Below are 13,846 nucleotides of genomic sequence, written 5' to 3'. Positions count from 1 at the left end.
TGCATGGCTGGAATGGGTAAGTAATGAAGAGGTAACGAACCGAATTATGCAGAAAAGAATTTGTTGCATAAATTGAGTAAAATAATGGATCACATTGTAATAGACATGCAGAGGCAGCAAAGAATCGCCCATCTGGTAACAGAGCAAAGTATGTGGGGTTAAAACTGGAGAGACTTGTCCAATATTAGCATCGGCATCTGCATTAAACCATTATTTGGACCGAAAACTGTAACAAGAAAATAAAAAAGAAAAACTATAGAACACATTTTAATGAATGAGGTTAGTAACTTCAGTCACACAATAACGGTTATTAAAGGAGGAAAGTTAGCAAAATAAATTATTCTCAAAATGAAAATGTTGAATGAAAATGTGGCTGGAGAGTATACATTCAAGAACTGTTTCAAAATTAGGAAAACTCTTTCATTGGTAGGTATGCTAAAAGACACGTAATTAATTCTATATTTGGTGTGCAGTTAAAAACTTATGATGGTAAAGACATAAATAGTGTTCTCTAGAATGGAGTGTATAATGACTTCAATAGAAATGAAGTATAATGACTCCCAAGAGAAATTTATAGCTTAAATTAGAAGAATTCTGGTCTGAGCTGCTGGTGATTGCGATCATGTGTGTGTGAAGTGTGCTTGCTTGTCTGAATGTGTCGGTGTGTTCTTTGGCCGAAACGTAAATGTGTCTTTCCGTTTTGCCCGCCTGTACCTTAACGTAACGTGGGTAGCAGTCTATCCTTTTCCTAATAAAGTTGATTTTCCAACCTGGAGTTTACATTACTTGACTTTAATTAACGTCTTTTCTTCCATCCCACAACCCTATGATGTTTTACTTCATAAATTCAATTGTGTGTCATTTCTGTTATGTTAAAGCCTATATAAATTTACAGGTGGTACATCATAGTACGTGTTTTGTCAAATAAATTTGTAGTTCTTCATATTGTACTAGCATTGTCTAACAAACACGTGAATTTTCTTACTGGCCGAAAGAAGATACAGGACACTAAATCCGTAGTATAAAAATGAGTTGTAATATTCGCCTACTAGGAATAGACCCACAGTGTAGCGAACCCATATTCAATACTGTCTCAATGAATGCAGTATTCAGCAAAGGATGGGGTGTAAGAGTGTACGAGGATCAAAAATGGTTCAAATGGCTCTGAGCACTATGGGACTCAACTGCTGTGGTCATAAGTCCCCTAGAACCTAGAACTAATTAAACCTAACTAACCTAAGGACATCACACACATCCATACCCGAGGCAGGATTCGAACCTGCGACCGTAGCAGTCGCACGGTTCCGGACTGCGCGCCTAGAACCGCGAGACCACCGCGGCCGGCTGTACGAGGATCGTAAATCATCGCCAGGTCTGTCCTAAGAACGGAAAACAATCTCGTGGTTTATACTTAAGGGACTGGTGCACATTTTAGTCAAATTGATCAAGATTCACAAGACGATGTTTAAGGTGACACACGAGTAATGCGAGGATGCGAGCTTGCGAGGATGCTTTCTCATGGAAATGTGTGAAAGCTTTGAGTACTATGACGGAGGGAACTTTCTATGCACTGCAACTACAATACGTACTGTGCATTTGTGCATGTAATGAAGTACGTCACCTTTTTGGTGTCAGAACCCTGTTCCCACAGGACATCCAAGTAGTTATTGTACATAGCTTATGTTATGTCGAAAATACGAATCTGTATTTTTGCCTGCGGAGGGTATTGCTATACCAACTCAGAAATCCAAGCACTTCTGCGAAACGTATCGTTCTTTTCTTCGTGAAGTGACCCCTCACATAGGTTTAATCTATGAAACGACTCACTTAATAAGACAGTTCCTAACTACGTAATTACAGGGAATGGCAAACAGTGTTTTTAATAACAACAGGGCTACTTACCGTGTATGCTGGACGTTGAAGCTGTATTGAAAATGTAATCCATCTGACGAATACAGCATCGACGTTATTGTGCTGATCAGCCACAACTACAAGCAGACTAATCGATACTTTCATTTAGGGATGACTTACCATTTCTTCTTCCAGGAGATGCTGGGATAGTTGTTGAGCTCTTCACAAGTGACAATACCAATATGGTGGCCCGGACCAGGCACAACTCGCTTCTGAATGCGTCCGGGTTGTGGCTGGCCCGGGTCTCCACAGTGGTACTGCTGTTCTTCTTACTCTGTCAGGCGTTGGTGATTGCTCAGGTAGCTGATCATATGGCACGTTATGTAGGTATCGGCTGTTTCAGTTAGAGCGCTTACAGTACCGACACTGAGGCCTGAACCAACAACAATCCGCCTCTTAATTTCGGGGAGTTGATGACAGTTCAAGACTACAGCAGCGATACTGATACTCTTTTTGCGTGTCAGCATATTAATTCTATTCGTCACATTAAAATTGTTATTTCTTAGGCAGCTGTTATGTAGAAAAGTTACTTTACGTAAAATAATTTTGTTTGTAATCTAATAACACTCTGTCAGACATAATAACTATTACATCACATGTTGCGCAGTCCTTCAACTTAGCGGAATGTACATCGTAAACATATGCATTGTTGGTAACATTACGAAATACCTATTTGATGCTATGTGCCAAATAGACATAGGCCAATTCCTATGACTCGTATAGTAACCGATGTGTGCTTTCATTTAAGTAACACTTTCGCAGACGGGACTCTGACAGAGCTCGTACTGCTCTAGCGACACTTGAGAAACAGGAAAGGATGGTTTTCAGTAATTATTAACGTTTAGCACTTTAAACCTGATGGACGTGTCTAAGGCAGTCCTAAAGTGACGTCAAAGCATACTCAGAAGTATATAACTTGAGTAGGAGTTTACAAATGAATATCAAGAGCAATCAAATGTAAAGGTCTGACAGGAAGATCACATTTGAGACGTTTGAATAATATGTTTGTAGACTTAATTTAGTATTGGCGGAGCTGGTTAGCTGTACATAATTGACGAAATGTGCTTCTGGTTCAGACGTGAACGTGCTGCTAGGTAATGAATAATACACGGGGGATGTAGACCAGATTCAACGAGCATTGTCTAAATGGTTTAGTGTGTCGGAATGTTACATGTGAATAACGTGCTAGAAATTAATAACGGAGACTACTTCAGAAGTTTTCTGACACGTGAACCCTATAAGTCTTCACCAGACATTGCATAAAATCGGACACTTAAGTAAATTACACAGTGGGTGGATTGGCTGACATGCATCAGGTTTATTAAAGTGATTGCACTGCGTTGTATTATCGTTGTTGGTGTGTAGCTTCGGTTTTCTGAGGTAGGTCTCACACACATATTGTATTGTAATCCGGTATCAGTATCAGTGTTTGAGATTTGAAGATTGCAGCTATTTTTGCTGAATTCTAACATGATTGATAACAAACGTAACGTGACTGCATCACTTTTATGTCAGCAATTCGTGTATTTTCAAAAATTAATATTATGGTGATCTCTCGATCTGATGATGACCCTATAACAACACATTTAACGTTGCAGACAGTACACACACAACACTGATTCGTGAATTAAGCAATACTAGTGGTGTATTTGTTAAGGACAGTGGAAACTCAAAGTCTGAAAATAATTCTGTTTGTCCTTCTCCAGTATATCGTATAGCTTTGCTTGAAATAAAATGGCTCTGAGCACTATGGGACTTAACTTCTGAGGTCATCAGTCCCCTATAACTTAGAACTTCTTAAACCTAACTAACCTAAGGACATCACACACATCCATGCCCTAGGCAGGATTCGAACCTGCGACCGTAGTGGTCGCGCAGTTCCAGACTGTAGCGCCTTGAACCGCTCTGCCACTAAGGCCGGCTTGCTTGAAATAGTTGTGTGAGCTTCTCCATAGTTACATGCGGGTATATATCTACATACGCCACAAATAATATCAAATACGGCTAGTATCTTCTTACATCAAAACATCAGCTACGCAAGACTGTGCCAACGAGTCTCTCGTCTCGAAAGAGTCTAATTTGCTCCGTTAATCCAAAATTCAACGCAGCTTAAGCACGATACTCAGATGACTGATTATCTGATCGAAGAAACCTTAAAATGCATCTAAGAAAAAATGCAGTCGGAGGCATTTTTTACAACCCCTTGCTGGTCTGAGTGATCCGGGTGTGCGGTCGCGCTGCATGTCACACAATATCTATGCTGGACGTTGAAACTGTATTGAAAATGTAATCCATCTGACGAATACTTACAGCATCGACGTTATTGTGCGGACCAGCCACAACTCCAGGCGGACAAATCGATACTTTCATTTAGGGATGACTTACCATTTCTTCTTCCAGGAGATACTGGGGTAGTTGTTGAGCTCTTCACAAGTGACAATACCAATATGGTGGCCCGGACCAGGCACAACTCGCTTCTGAATGCGTCCGGGTTGTGGCTGGCCCGGGTCTCCACAGTGGTACTGCTGTTCTTCTTACTCTGTCAGGCGTTGGTGATTACTCAGGTAGCTGATCATATGGCATGTTATGTAGGTATCGGCTGTTTCAGTTAGAGCGCTTACAGTACCGATACTGAGGCCTGAACCAACAACAATCCGCTTCTTAATTTCGGGGAGTTGATGACAGTTCAAGACTACAGCAGCGATACTGATACTCTTTTTGTGTTTCAGTATATTAATTGTATTTGTCACATTAAAATTTTTATTTGGGCAGCTATCATCTAGAAAAGTTACTCTATGTAAAATAATTTTGTTTGTAATCTAACACACTGTCAGACATAGTAACTGTTACATCACTAGTTGGCAGTCGTTCAAAATAGCGGAAGGTACTTCGTAAACATATTCATTGTTGGTAATATTACGAAACATCAATTTGATATGGTATGTGCCAAATAGACTTAGGCTAATGCCTACGACTCGTATAGTAACCAATTTGTGCTATGACTTTAGTGACACTTTCGCGGACGGAAATCTGACTGAGCGAGTACTGCTCTAATGACACCTGAGAAACAGGTAAGGTTGATTTTCGTTAATTATTAACGTTTAGCACTTTAAACCTGATGGACGTGTATAAGGCATTCTCGTAGTGACGACAAAGCGTACACAGCAGAGTGAAATTGGTGTAGGAGTTTACAAATGAATTTCAAGAGCAATCAAACGTAAAGTTCTGACAGGAAGATCACATTTGAGACGTTTGAATAATATGTTTGTAGACTTAATGTAGTATTGGCGGAGCTGGTTAGCTGTACATAATTGACGAAATGTGCTTCTGGTTCAGACGTGAACATGCTGCTAGGTAATGAATGATACACGGGCGATGTAGACCAGCTACAACGTGCATTGTCTAAATGGTTTAGTGTGTCGGAATGTTACATGTGAATAACGTGCTAGAAATTAATAACGGAGACTAATTCAGAAGTTTTCTGACAGATGAACCCTATAAGTCTTCACCAGGCATTGCATAAAATCGGAACACTTAAGTAAATTACACAGTGGATGGTTTTGCTGACATGCATCAGATTTTTGTAAGTGACTGCACTGCGTTGTATTATCGTTGTTGGTGTGTAGCTTCAGTTTTCTTAGGTAGGTCTCATACACGTATTGTATGGTAATCCAGTAACAATATCAGTGTTTGAAATTTGAAGATTGCAGCTATTTTTGCTGAATTATATCGTAACTTATATTAAACCTAACGTGACGGCATCACTTTTATGTCATCATTCGTGTATTTTCTAAAATTAATATTGTGTTCGACTCTCGATCTGCAGACGATCCTATAAAAACACATTTAACTTTGCAGAGACTACACAGACCACATTCATTGGTGAATTATGCAGTGCTAGTGGTGTAGATGTTAAGGACAGTGGAAACTCAAAGTCTGAAAATAATTGTGTTTGTCCTGTCCCAGTGTATCTTGTAGCTTTGCTGGAAATAGTTGTGTGTGCTCCTCCATATATAGATGCCGATATATATCTACATACACCACAAATAATATCAAATACGGCTAGTACCTTCTCACATCAAAATTACCAGCTACGCAAGACTGTGCCAACGAGTCTCTCGTATCGAATGAGTCTAATTTGCCCCATTAATCCAAAATTCAATGCAGCTTAAGCACAATATTCAGATGACTGATTATCTGATCGAAGAAACCTTAAAATGCATCTCAGAAAAAATACAGTCGGAGGCATTTTTTACACGAACTTGCTGCTCTCAGTGATCCGGGTGCGCGGTCGCGCTGCATGTCACACAATATCTTTGTGACAGGCGTCCTTTTAGTATCGTATCCGAGGCACATAACGTGACACAGCTGCGTGGAAGCTTCAATTCATACACAGTATGCATAGGAAACAGACACAGATTGATTGTCATAATATGACGAACTGTTTTATTACTGGTGTGAGATTGTGGGGATGATTAGAGATTTCTATAACATGCCTACAGAATTGACTTATGTGAATAACGATATTCTTTTGGAAATAACTGTGGCACGATCCTCCTCCTATTTTTAGTTAATTATCTTCTGGTTCTCTCCTTTGCAGAAGCACAGCATGTGAGCATCCCGGTAATAACACCAACGCATAAAAAGTTCGGTAATAATAATAAGGGTAAGAATAAGAATAAGAATATAATCACAACTTTTGCCCATGTATCATTTGTAGGCCATTTCTATTACTTTTTGTCACTAATGATGTAAAAAGTTGCTATGTTTCTCAGTAACTGAAGTTGGCACGAGATCAGTTTGGTGACATGTCTATTTGTGCGTCAACCACGCGCCCATAATGAGCAGATTGGCACACTACAGTAAAGTCGAACCTCTGCAATCTAAATTTATTACGCCAAGTCCGATTTAACGTAATGCAGAATTATTTGTTGCATTTTATTTGACTCTAACACGATCGATCATCACCAAACTTACCCGCTCGCCAGCAACGATTCAGGGCCTGACAAACAGGAAAGCAGGTAACCAAAATAACTATAATTAATTATGACTGACCATTTTCAGTCGAAGTTGTCATACATCGATATAACCCTGTTCAGTTATGATTCTCATGGCAAAACTCATCCCGAGTTTCCAGAGATAACGTTCGGAAGGACTTCCATCAGCAATTTTCTCTATTCATTAAAAAAATTAATAATCTATTTTCTCTCCCTCTTTCTCTAGTCGGGTGAATTATAATACTATCAATTATTTACAGAAAAATAGGTAGTTTGGTAGACGCCAACATAGCAAAGGGCAGTTTACGTTCTGAAGTAATGTATGAACATATCAGGCAACATTTACCATGAAAGACGGAATAAAAAAAAGGAAAATTACATTTTACAGCATTTGTAGATTCAGAGGAAGCTTAAGACAACATGACTGTAACAATCGATAAAATTTTCAAGCGAGCAAGAATGAAATACAGGGAGCAAATAGTTATCTACAGCTTTTATATTCAATCTGTACAGTTAGTAAGCGGCAAAGAATAGCAAACAGAAATTCGAAAATGGCATAAAAATTCATCCAGGAAAAGTAAAAAACTTTAGCTTTTTTGTGTGACTTTGTAATTGTGTTAGACAGCAAAGAATTAAGAAGATCAGTTGAACAGAATTGACAGTATATGGGAACGAGGCAATAAGATGAGTACAAAATGAGTAAAACTTGGATGACGGAACGCAGCTGACTCAAAAAAGATGATGTTAAGAGAATTATACTACGAAATGAGACACTGAAAGTAGTAGACGTGTACTGCAATTTGGAGACCCAAACAACTAACAACGGCTGGAGTGTTAACAAAAGTTTTCTGAAAGTGTTTACTGGAGTGTCACGTTGTGTAGGAGTGAAACATTGACACTCAGCAGCATAGTCAAGAAAAGAAGAGAAAGTTCTGAAATCTGGTGCAACTAAAGATGCTGAAAAATGCATTGTTGGAATGGATCAGTAATGAACAGGTACCGAACTGAATTATACAGAAAATAATTTGTGGCATAAATTGCTTAAAATAAAGCATCACATGGTAATAGACATGCAGAGGCAGCAAAGAATAGCACATCTGGTAACAGGGCAAAGTATGTGGGGTTAAAACTGGAGAGACTTGTTGTCCAATATTAGTATCGGTATCTGCATTAAACCATTATTTGGACCGAAAATTGTAACAAGAAAATAAAAAAAAAGCCATAGAACCTATTTTAATGAATGATATTTGTACTTTCACTCAAATAACAGTTATTCAGTAGAAAAAATTATTCACAAAATGAATATGTTTTAATGAAAATGTGGCTGGAGAGTTTACATTCAGGAACTGTGTCAAACTTAGGAAAACAATTTCGTGGTAGGTATGCTAAAATATACGTAATTAATTCTATCTTTAGTGTCCAAATAAAAACTTATGATGTTAAAGACATAAATAGTGGTCTCTAGAATGGACTGTATAATGACTTCAATAGAAGTGATATACAATGACTCCAAAGAGAAATTTATAGCTTAAATTGGAAGAATTTTGGTCTGAGCTGCTGGAGATTCCGATCATGTGTGAGTGAAGTGTGCTTACTTGTCTGAATGTGTCGGTGTGTTCTTTGGCCGAACGTAAATGTGTCTTTCCGTTTCGCCTGCCTGTAGCTTAACGTAACGTGAGTAGTTACCTATCCTTTTCCTAGTATTGTTGATGTTCCTATCTGGAGTTTACATTTCTTGACTTTGATTAACGTCTTTTCTACCGTCCCACAACCCTATGACGTTTTACTTCATAAATTCAATTGTGTGTCATTTCTGTTATGTTAAAGCCTATATAAATTTACAGGTGGTACATCATAGTACGTGTTTTGTCAAATAAATTTGTAGTTCTTCATATTGTACTAGCATTGTCTAACAAACACGTGAATTTTCTTACTGGCCGAAAGAAGATACAGGACACTAAATCCGTAGTATAAAAATGAGTTGTAATATTCGCCTACTAGGAATAGACCCACAGTGTAGCGAACCCATATTCAATACTGTCTCAATGAATGCAGTATTCAGCAAAGGATGGGGTGTAAGAGTGTACGAGGATCGTAAATCATCGCCAGGTCTGTCCTAAGAACGGAAAACAATCTCGTGGTTTATACTTAAGGGACTGGTGCACATTTTAGTCAAATTGATCAAGATTCACAAGACGATGTTTAAGGTGACACACGAGTAATGCGAGGATGCGAGCTTGCGAGGATGCTTTCTCATGGAAATGTGTGAAAGCTTTGAGTACTGTGACGGACGGAACTATCTATACGCTGCAACTGCAATAAGTACTGTGCATTTGTGCATATAATTAAGTACGTCACGTCGTTGGAGTCAGAATCCTGATACCACAGTACATGCAAGTAATTATTATTTGTAGATTCAGAGGAAGCTTAAGACAACATGACTGTAACAATCGATAAAATTTTCAAGCGAGCAAGAATGAAATACAGGGTGCAAATGGTTATTTACAGCTTTTATATTCAATCTGTACAGTGAGTAAGCGGCAAAGGATAGCAAACAGAAATTCGAAAATGGCATAAAAATTCATCCAGGAAAAGTAAAAAAACTTTATGTCGAAAACACGAATCTGTTTTTTTGCTTGCGGAGGGTATTGCTATACCAACTCAGAAATCCAAGCACCTCTGCGAAACGTATCGTTCTTTTCTTCGTGAAGTGACCCCTCACATAGGTTTAATCTGTGAAACAGTTCACTTAATAAGACATATCGTATCTACGTAATTACAGGGAATGGCAAACAGTGTTTTTTATAATAACACGGCTACTTACCGCGTATGCTGGACGTTGAAGCTGTATTGAAAATGTAATCCATCTGACGAATACTTACAGTATCGACGTTATTGCGCGGACCAGCCACAACTCTAGGCAGTCTAATCGATACTTTCATTTAGGCATGACATACCATTTCTCCTTCCAGGAGATGCTCATAGCTGGGATAGTTGTTGAGCTCTTCACATGTGACAATACCAATATGGTGGCCCGGACCAGGCACAACTCGCTTCTGAATGCGTCTGGGTTGTGGCTGGCCCGGGTCTCCACAGTGGTACTGCTGTTCTTCTTAGCTTTGGCAGGCGTTGGTGATCGCTCAGTTAGCTGATCCGTATCAGTTAGAGTCGTTACAGTGCCGACACTGCGACCACAACGAACAACAATCCGCTTCTTAATTTCAGTGGATTGCTGACAGTTCAAGACCACAGCATCGATACTGATACTCTTTTTGCGTTTTAGCATATTAATACTATTTGTCACATTAAAATTTTTATTTCTTAGGCAGCTATCATGTTGAAAAGTTACTCTACGTAAAATAATTTAGCTTGTAATCTAAAACTCTGTCAGACATAACAACTGTTACTTCAGAAGTTGGCAGTCGTTCAACATAGCGGAAGGTACTTCGTAAACATATTCATTGTTGGTAACATTACGAAACACCTATTTGATGGTATGTGCCAAATAGACTTAGGCCAACTCCTTTGACTCGTGTAGTAACCGATTTGTGCTTTTACTTAAGTGACACTTTCACAGACGGGACTCCGACAGAGCTCGTAGTGCTCTAGCGAAACTTGAGAAACAGGAAAGGATGATTTTCAGTAATTATTAACGTTTAGCACTTTAAACCTGATGGACGTGTCTAAGGCAGTCCTATAGTGACGTCAAAGCATACACAAAAGAATATAACTTGAGTAGGAGTTTACAAATGAATTTCAAGAGCAATCAAACGTAAAGTTCTGACAGGAAGATCACATTTGAGACGTATGAGTAATATGTTTGTAGACTTAATTTACTATTGGCGGAGCTGGTTAGCTGTACATAATTGACGAAATGTGCTTCTGGTTCAGACGTGAACATGCAACTAGGTAATGAATAATACACGGGGGATGTAGACCAGATACAACGTGCATTTTCTAAATGGTTTAGTGTGTCGGAATGTTACATGTGAATAACGTGCTAGAAATTAATAACGGAGACTAATTCAGAAGTTTTCTGACAGGTGAACCCTATAAGTCTTCACCAGACATTGCATAAAATCGGACACTTAAGTAAATTACACAGTGGGTGGATTTGCTGACATGCATCAGGTTTATTAAAGTGACTGCACTGCGTTGTATTATCGTTGTTGGTGTGTAGCTTCGGTTTTCTTAGGTAGGTCTCTCACACATACTGTATGGTAATCCGATAACAATACCAGTGTTTGCGATTTGAAGATTGCAGCTATTTTTGCTGAATTCTTACATGATTGATATCAAACGTAATGTGACGGCATCACTTTTATGTCAGCAATTCGTGTATTTTCAAAAAATAATATTATGTTGATCTCTCGATCTGATGATGACCCTATAACAACACATTTAACGTTGCAGACAGTACACACACCATATTGATTGGTGAATTAAGCAATGCTAGTGGTGTAGTTGTTAAGGACAGTGGAAACTCAAAGTCTGAAAATAATTCTGTTTGTCCTTCTCCAGTGTATCGTATAGCTTTGCTGGAAATAGTTGTGTGTGCTGCTCCATAGTTACACACCGGTATATGTCTACGTACGCCACAAATAATATCAAATACGGCTAGTATCTTATCACTTCAAAATTTTGAGCTACGCAAGACTGCGCCATAGAGTCTCTCGCCTCGAAAGAGTCTAATTTGCTCCGTTAATCCCAAATTCAATGCAGCTTAAGCACAATAATCAGACTACTGATTATCTGATCGAAGAAACCTTAAAATACATCTCAGAAAAAATACAGTCGGAGGCATTTTTTACAAGACCTTGCTGCTCTGAGTGCTCCGGGTTTGCGGTCGCTCTGCATGCCACAAAATATCTCAGTGATAGGCGTCCTTTTAATATCGTAGCCCAGGCACATAACGTGACACAGATGCGTGGAGACTTCAGTTCATACACAGTATGCATACAAAACAGACACAGATTGATTGTCATAATATGACGAATTGTTTTATTACTGGTGTGACATTATGGGGATGTATTTTGTCGTGTGTCGCCATCATTCTTTAAAAATGGAGTCTTCACTGGTTTTAGGAGCCGAGAAATACACAGTATAGTGTCAGTGCCATGTATGCATGTCTTCAATTTCTATTATATCACTAATTTTACAGACATTTCGTTTTCACATTTATTATTTCTTCTATTAAAATCATAGATTACATATTGGTCATTTATTTGAAATCCTTGTACTTTATTTCTATTTCCAGATTGAGGTTACATGATTGATTTTGGTTATTAGGCTTTAGTATATGCGATAACTATTTTATACAAAGGAATGTTTATGAGTGCTCAAGGAAACTATGTAATTACTGTAGTGAAATCCTTCCACAGCTGATGTATTTCTTAGCACTAACATTTAAACTGTGCATTTTGCTTTATTTTTAAATTTTGAAGGCAACACCTTTCTTTCTGGATAAGAAATTCATATCTATAATGAACAATTCTTGAAGTTACAAACTTAAAAATGAGGTAAAATTAAGCTGAGTGATGTAATAATTTTCGAAACCTTTAAAGTAGATTATGATCATTCCAATGCAAATTGGTTCTGCCTCCATTTTCTTCTGCTGATGTATCAAGCTTTACATATAAACTTTGTACTCTAAGGTCATGCTGAATCAATTCTGCACGGGATGTATTGTAAAATGGTTACATAATTGGAGTATTCACAGCTGAATGAGCTATTTCCTAAATTGTGAACAACTGCATGAAGTAAAATTGTGCAAACATTCATCTTCATCTTTGATGTACCTGAGCTGATCTTTAGTACAAATCTTTATTTTAATCCATTCACTTACTCTGATTAATGATTATAATTTGGAAAATTTGCATGTGTATAAAACTTTTACTGACAAATGCAGTAATCACATTTTCTTTTCCATATGAATATACACTCCTGGAAATGGAAAAAAGAACACATTGACACCGTTGTGTCAGACCCACCATACTTGCTCCGGACACTGCGAGAGGGCTGTACAAGCAATGATCACACGCACGGCACAGCGGACACACCAGGAACCGCGGTGTTGGCCGTCGAATGGCGCTAGCTGCGCAGCATTTGTGCACCGCCGCCGTCAGTGTCAGCCAGTTTGCCGTGGCATACGGAGCTCCATCGCAGTCTTTAACACTGGTAGCATGCCGCGACAGCGTGGACGTGAACCGTATGTGCAGTTGACGGACTTTGAGCGAGGGCGTATAGTGGGCATGCGGGAGGCCGGGTGGACGTACCGCCGAATTGCTCAACACGTGAGGCGTGAGGTCTCCACAGTACATCGATGTTGTCGCCAGTGGTCGGCGGAAGGTGCACATGCCCGTCGACCTGGGACCGGACCGCAGCGACGCACGGATGCACGCCAAGACCGTAGGATCCTACGCAGTGCCGTAGGGGACCGCACCGCCACTTCCCAGCAAATTAGGGACACTGTTGCTCCTGGGGTATCGGCGAGGACCATTCGCAACCGTCTCCATGAAGCTGGGCTACGGTCCCGCACACCGTTAGGCCGTCTTCCGCTCACGCCCCAACATCGTGCAGCCCGCCTCCAGTGGTGTCTCGACAGGCGTGAATGGAGGGACGAATGGAGACGTGTCGTCTTCAGCGATGAGAGTCGCTTCTGGCTTGGTGCCAATGATGGTCGTATGCGTGTTTGGCGCCGTGCGGGTGAGCGCCACAATCAGGACTGCATACGACCGAGGCACACAGGGCCAACACCCGGCATCATGAAGTGGGGAGCGATCTCCTACACTGACCGTACACCACTGGTGATCGTCGAGGGGACACTGAATAGTGCACGGTACATCCAAACCGTCATCGAACCCATCGTTCTACCATTCCTAGACCGGCAAGGGAACTTGCTGTTCCAACAGGACAATGCACGTCCGCATGTATCCCGT

Source organism: Schistocerca nitens, chromosome 3, assembly GCF_023898315.1.
Source record: "Schistocerca nitens isolate TAMUIC-IGC-003100 chromosome 3, iqSchNite1.1, whole genome shotgun sequence".
Lineage (NCBI taxonomy): Eukaryota > Metazoa > Arthropoda > Insecta > Orthoptera > Acrididae > Schistocerca > Schistocerca nitens.
The sequence above is the reverse complement of the archived record's forward strand: the minus strand, read 5'-3'. Positions refer to the sequence as shown.